Source organism: Condylura cristata, unplaced genomic scaffold, assembly GCF_000260355.1.
Source record: "Condylura cristata isolate star-nosed mole 26May11 unplaced genomic scaffold, ConCri1.0 scaffold00007, whole genome shotgun sequence".
NCBI classification, from domain to species: domain Eukaryota; kingdom Metazoa; phylum Chordata; class Mammalia; order Eulipotyphla; family Talpidae; genus Condylura; species Condylura cristata.
This window is the reverse complement of record NW_004567108.1, coordinates 2,127,599-2,134,372: the sequence shown is the minus strand read 5'-3', so window position 1 is coordinate 2,134,372 and position 6,774 is coordinate 2,127,599. Positions and strand designations below refer to the sequence as shown.

At 52.4% G+C, this 6,774-nt stretch overlaps 1 protein-coding gene across 1 annotated transcript in view; it reads left to right on the top strand.

Annotated features, from left to right (window-relative positions):
• The first annotated feature begins 1,120 nt into the window (after window positions 1-1,120).
• Window positions 1,121-6,774, top strand: part of SEMA5A (sema domain, seven thrombospondin repeats (type 1 and type 1-like), transmembrane domain (TM) and short cytoplasmic domain, (semaphorin) 5A) — a 230,863-nt gene continuing 225,209 nt past the window's right edge. Inside the window, exon 1 of the mRNA XM_012721743.1 lies at window positions 1,121-1,202. The gene's annotated coding sequence lies outside the window, so the exon portion shown is untranslated. The remainder of the gene's footprint in view (window positions 1,203-6,774) is intronic.

Sequence of the window (6,774 nt, the reverse complement as noted above, 5' to 3'; positions counted from 1 at the left end):
AAGGATGCTGTCAGGGCTTCCAAAGACACATCTGGGACCTCCACACGGGGTCTGGGTCGCGGCGTGGCAGGGCCACCTGGGCTGGCGTGTGTGGCTGGATGGCCTCTGCGAGTCCCGTGGACGTGCAAGTCATCGCCCGGAGGCAGGGACCTCGGAGCAGTGTCCAGCCACTGCCCCTGGACTTGGAGCCTCAGAACCTCCCAATGGCTTTTCAACCGACAGAAAACCACACATTTCCAGATGCTGTGTAACTTATTTTCAGTAGGCAGATGGCCGTGAGGGTGGGGATCATTGCATAGAGAAAGAGCGAGAACATTCCAGAATGTTCTGGAACATTCTGCGGAGAGGGGAGAGCAGACCCTGACAAGCAGGGTCTCCAGAAGCGCGTGAGCCCCAGAGGGTCTGAAGTCAGCGGAGAACTTAACTCGTGATGGGCGACTTCCCTTGTGAGTAGGAAGTAGGAAGTCGCTCATTCTCCCATTTCTGTCTTCAGGGAGGGTGAGGTTCTGCAGGTGGTTTTCCTCTTACTTTACAATATCAAGTTTTCAGGATTTTTATGTTAACTTGAATGGGGAGATTTGAGTGGCCTCACGTGGTTTTAGTGAAGTGAATTTCTTTATTGTTTGCAGTTCTTTTCCTTATAAGACGGTGTGTTCAAGTACATTCATATGTAAAAAGCACAAACTCAGATTCCTTTACCCTACACCTTCTGCCTTTATGTCCTGCTTCGGAAATGCCCTGTGGAAGATACTGTCAGTTCCCCAATGGCATGAAAGAGACTTCTTAAAATGTGCTATTTGGTAAAGCCTATCTGATTTGACTTTCAAGGTGCTTACAGTAATTAAAATGGGTTTGGGATATGCCTATTGCTGGCTTCCTGAGCTTTGCTTGCAGTTAACAACTTTTTCTCCTTCCTGAAGAAGGACACCCATGGGTGTCATAGGAGACAGCTATGCCTCCTTCCAGCTGTCCTGTGTATTTTGCTAAAACAGCTCTGAGGCTGTGTGGGGCAGTCCTGGAACTTTCTAGAACTAATAAGCCACGACCACAGCCACTTTGAAAAACAAAAAACTGGCTCACCGAATCCTTTCTGTTTTCTTTTTGAGGTGTTGGTGAGCCACTGGGCTTGAGCACCCCGCTGGCGGTGGGTCTTCCTGGCGATTCATGAGCAGGGACAGAGTCACTGGCCTCTTCTCTCCGTGGTAAGTAAAACACAAACGGGGATGTGGAGGAACCCACATTTCTGCTGGTGGCACCGTGAGAACTCATGACTGAGTTTGCCCTGTTGTTAAATATGGCAGTGAATGAACATATTTTCCGAAAACTGCCTTTTTTTAAAAAAAAAGATTTATTTATTCATGCATACAGAACTGGGGTACAGGCCAGAGATGCAGGGGTGGTGAGAGGATTCCCCAGGGACAGAGTGGGGGGGGGCAGAACAGGCAGACGGACGAAAGACACTGCTGAGGGGAGCAGCGGGCAGTCAGGAGAGGTCTGCCGCGCCCTGTGGTCACCTCCGGGGCGGGGATGAAACTCATGCTGAAGCGGCTTTAGCTTCTTAGTGCTGTGCTTTAACCCGTTGCCACCAGAGAGGGTCCGAAAACCGCCTCTTGTAGGACAAACCCATTCTGAACCCCTCGCCAGGTGAAGTGCCCCCAGAGACCAACTCCCTGGTTCACAGCCCCACCCGGCCATGGTGTGATTCTCTGCTGCAAATTCTGAGCTCCGCCCCTTTCCCTTGGCCTGCCTGCCCCTTGTTCTCTGGCTTTCCTGATCCTTTCTGGAACTTTCTCTGGGCCCCTGGACCTCTGGGACTCCTGCTCTCGGGTCCCAGTGTGTGAGTCCTCATCCCACACCAGGGCTGTGCTGGGCTCTGCCTGCTGACCCCTGGTCCTCAGGGCATTTCCTGGTCAAGGATCTCCAGGCCACTTCCAAAAAATTCAGCCAGCATTTCCGTTGTAGGCCTGCAGATAACTAGTTTCTAGATGTAGCATTTTAATTTGTGCTCTTCTGTGTTCTGCCCCTTGTACTTATTAAGGCAAACATACAATTATCTTGGGCTGCCTGATCATTATGCTTCACTAAAGAATTTGTTACCAAATCTTCCTCTGTCATTATGAGCAAAACCAGATCTGAACAGGATTGACACTTAAATCAGGGGATAGTTCGGTGACAACCTTTGCCACTTCGATCAAACAAAGTGGATCTTTTTGGCTTTCAGTGTTTCTGTTTTTTAGTTTGACATTTTCTTACAAAAAGAGACATTGCATTTCCACGGTACTGGTCATCATCTCAATAGATTGCAAGAAAAATCAATTAATTTGTGCTCCTTTCAGGAGAGGAAGAGGGGACTGCTGTGCCCACGTGTGCATTCAGGGGTGCACTCGGGCACACGGAGCCTCCAGGTCCGAGGCCTGCGGAGCAGAGCCCTGCAGGTGACCCTTAGAGCCACCGGCCCCAGGCCGCTACTCCATGAGGGATGGAGGTGGCCTTCTCTTCTATAGCAGCATCAGACAAATAATACCTGATTATAAATGTAACAGAAAACGCCCATAGGATCTATGAACAGGAAATAGCAAGTTGTGGAGTCATATATTTAATATAACATCGCTCATCTTAAACACACACACACTATCTTTGCGCACAAGTCCGTGCGTTCATAAAGTCTGCTAGAACCTCGCTGTCTACGGAACTCTAAACAGACTGCCTCAGAGACGAGGTGTTGGCTCTCTGTAAGCTCTGCCTTCGATATCTAACATCCCGCGGCAATCAATCCCAAGTTTGAAATCCCGTTTTCGCAATGAAAATGTGATGAAAATAATAAATGCTTATTATGCAAAATGCATAAAAAAGGGAGAATACACCCATGATGCTGCCACTGAAGACAACCACGACTGTCACTTGATAACGCATTTCTGACAAGTCATTTCAGAGTTGAAATAACACTAGACTCCAAATGCTGAATGATGCTTGTGACTTGCTGCAAACTTGCTACCCTTTGCATGTATGATATTGATTCCTTACCACTGAAAATGGTCAGCTCATGTCAGTGTGTGTGTGATGTTCTGTCATGTACAGTCACTCTGAAAATTCACTGTCACTTTATTTCCGGTTAACAAAGACAGTGCTCGTGATCGTGTGGATTCCAGGCGGCTCGCTAGATTTCCGTAGGTCACGTGCCCTGTGACAGGAGGAATGTAGTGTCTGCCATGGGGGTCTGAGAGAGCGGCGGCCGTTATTATAAAGCCTTCTTTTGGGGGACGATCAGTTTATCTTATTTCTTTTTGAACGCTTCATCGTTTGTTCATTTTCGTAGTTGACTTTTAAACGTTTTTATTGTGGTATTTGGTCACTGTTTTGAAAAGGATGTGGAGAAGGAGAGGGGGCTTACCGTGCGTGAGAGAGCTTGACCTCTCTCCGTGGAGGATCAGCATTTTTATGGCGAATGCCAGCAGACTTTGGTTTTGAGCCCACCACTTTGTTGTCTTTGCCCATTTCGTTTTCTTGTGAACTTTGTCCTTTTAAATTTAAAGACGCTGATATGATTGTAGCCTGACTTTTTTCTTTATAATTATTTCAAGCACTGCTTAGAAATTCACTAAACAGATTTACTTTCTTCTGATCTGTTTAAAAATAGCCAAGTCTTTCAGGGTGTACATTTCGATTATTCAAAAACAGGCTGATTTTGAGCATTTTCTCACAGTTGTATTCTGTCTCTTCCTCACTGTCAACAATCAAATCCTAATTTTAATTAAATGAGGAGGTTTAGACTGAAAATACTTGGTCGCATGAGACATCTCCGCTGCTGTTGCTTTTCCTATACACCAGGTTTGCAGCCTGGAATTCTTGCCTTCTTTTATTTCTTCCTCCTTTGCTTTGGGAAAGGGCAGCTTCTGCCTTCTTTGAGGTTCCACAGCCTTTATCTATCAGTATCTGTTTTAAAGATTTATTTATTTATGCCTACAGAACTGGGGTACAGGCCAGAGGTGTGGTGGGTGAGAAGATTCACCAGAGATAGTGGAGAGCAGAACAGGCCGATGGACGACGGACATTGCTGAGGGGAGCAGCGGGCGGGTCAGGAGAGGTCTGCCGCGCCCTGTGGTCACCTCCGGGGCAGGCGGGAATCGAACTGTGCTGCTGTGGCTTTGGAGATCTTCATAATGCTGTGCTTTAACCTGTTGCGCCACCAGGGAGAGCCCCTTTATCTATATTTTTAATAACTATATTGCAGTATTTTTAAATAGATTTATTTATTTATCCACACAAGAACTGGGGTACAGGCCCGAGGGGTGTGTGTGTGGGGGGGGGAGAGGATTCCCCAGAGACAGTGGGGAGCAGAACAGGCAGATAGACTGAAACACCCTGCTGAGGGGAGCCGCGGGCAGGCCAGCAGGGGTCTGCTGTGCCCTGTGGGTCAGCTCCCCGGCTGGGGATCGAACTGGAGCTGCAGCAGCTGCGGGGAGCTTCATAGTGCTGTGCTCTAGCACATTGCGCCACCAGGGAGGGCCCTGCCTGCAGTATTCTTTTTTTTATTTTTATTTTTAAAGATTTCTTTATTTGTGCATACAGAACTGGGGTACAGCCCATAGGCTCAGGGGCAGTGAGAGGCTTCACCAGAGACAGAGTGGGGAGCAGAACAGGCAGATCGACGAAGTACACTGCTGAGGGGAGCAGCGGGCGTGTCAGGAGAGGTCTGCCTCGCCCTGTGGTCACCTCCGGGGCAGGCGGGAATCGAACTCATGTGGAAGCGGCTTTAGATTCTCAGTGCTGTGCTGTGACCCGCTGCGCCCCCAGGGAGGACCCTGCTTGCAGTATTCTTAATAGAAATTAGCGGGTCACGTCATCACGATGTCACTCCCGCTCTTGCACCTGACACCTGCTGTCTGTGCCACACACTGTGTCTGTGGCCAGGCCTGGCAACGGGGTGTCAGGTTGACGTCCTCCTCACGCCGTGGCCACGCCCACTGAGGGTGAGGGGCACCTGTCAGGTGCTGCCCAGGACGGGTCAGAGCGGCATTCAGGAGCGAGCGCAAAGCTGGGCCTCCTTCCTGGGGTGGAGGCCGCCTTGCACAGGCCCACCCAGCCCGACTCGCCATCTTGGCCGTCCTCAGCTCTACTTCCTGGCTGTAAAGTAGGAGTAAACGGAAGGACCTGCGCTGAGAGTGGGCGTGGAGAATAGGTATCTGTGAACCAGACTGAGTTCCTGGAGAACAAAAGGAGAAAAAGAAGACACAGTTCTGCGTTGCTGTCCGCTTGGACGGGGGAGCTGCGTGTGGTTTTGGGTGGTCTCGGGACGCCCGGAGTGCCGAGCGGGGTCCGGCCCTCGTGCCCCTTGCCTGTGGTCCTGCCGTGTCTGCGCCCCACGAGGTGTCTGCCACGCCAGGGCGATGCGCTCTGCGGTGTCACATCAGTTCACACCAGGGCCAGTGACGCGGGCCGCACGCCCGCCCGCCCCGCAGGGCTGGGGAGACCCGAGGGCCGCTGCTGGCCCTCAGAGGCCCGTTTCAGGGGCAGGCGAGTGGGGCTCCCTGACTGGTGGACGGAGGAGGTCAAGGCTGCCGTGCGCAGGGACATGGGTGGCGGCACCCTGTGTTTGGGCCTCTGGGGCTCGGGGCTCGGGGTTCTGCATCGTGGCTCTGGTCAGACTGTCGGGGTGTCTGCTGCAAACCAGCCCTGTGTACCCACTGGGGCTTTCCGTGTGCTCTGCCTGTGTTTCTCTCGCTTGTAGCTTCCCAGACCGCAGAGGGAGCAGCCTCTTGCTTCCTTTGCCTTTGCTGAAAGCTTGCGCAGCGACCACCGTCGGTCAGACCGACGCAGACACAGAGAAGGCTGGGAAGGACGGTCGGGGTGCTGGGAAGTCAGTGTCACCGCCGAGCCAAAATAGTGACCAGAGCGCATGTTTCTGTTGTTGGGGGGCGGCTGTTTCTGCATCTCAGATCTTCCGTGGGTGGCCAGGGACTCCCTTGCTCTGGACTGGGGGCCATGAGCTTGTGGAGAAGCTCACCCGGCCACCGTGATGGATCGAGGGCGAGCCCCTGCCGCTGGCCAGCCGCACCACGTCCCGTGGACGCTGCCCCTAGCTGAGGCCACCGCTTCCGCTCCTTCCCTCTTAGCTAAAGGTGGCACGAAGCGATTCTTCCTTCTCTTTCCTACGTCATCTGTGTTTTCTCCTCTCGGCTGGGCCTTTCTGGGGGAGTTCACGCGTCCACCAGCTTTCCAGCCTGACCTGTTGACTCTCAGGTCCCCTCCGGCTCTGACACACTCGTCTCGTCGTCACAGGAAACTCCTTGTAGTGCTTCTCCACACGCGTGGACCCTGCCCTGTGTTTCACCCCCTCAGCCTGCCAGCCGTCAGAAGCGCCTCTTCCAGATCAGCAGCCGCCGTGCTGCTGAGCCTGCACTGGGGTTTGCTCCCGCCTACCGGAGGCGAGTGAGCGGCCTCCATCCTGGGGCCCTGTCACCCCTCTGAAGCATGTCTCCATCAGGTTGCAGGGCCACGCGCTTCTCTGGCCTGAATCCTAATCACTGTCCCTTCCCTTTTGCGTCTACTGCTCGTGTCTCTGCCCTCCAACAAGGCGGTCCCCTGGGGTTCAGGCCTTATCTTTCTTCTCTTCCCACTGGGCTCTCCATTTCTGCTCTCCCCTACACAAGGGAGGGGTTTTTGCCTGTTTGATCCCTGCTCCGTAGACAGGCCTACTGCATAGCAGCTGTCCATGATTATTTGTTGGATGGATGGGTGGGTGGGTGGGTGATTGGGTGGGTGGGTGGTGTATGG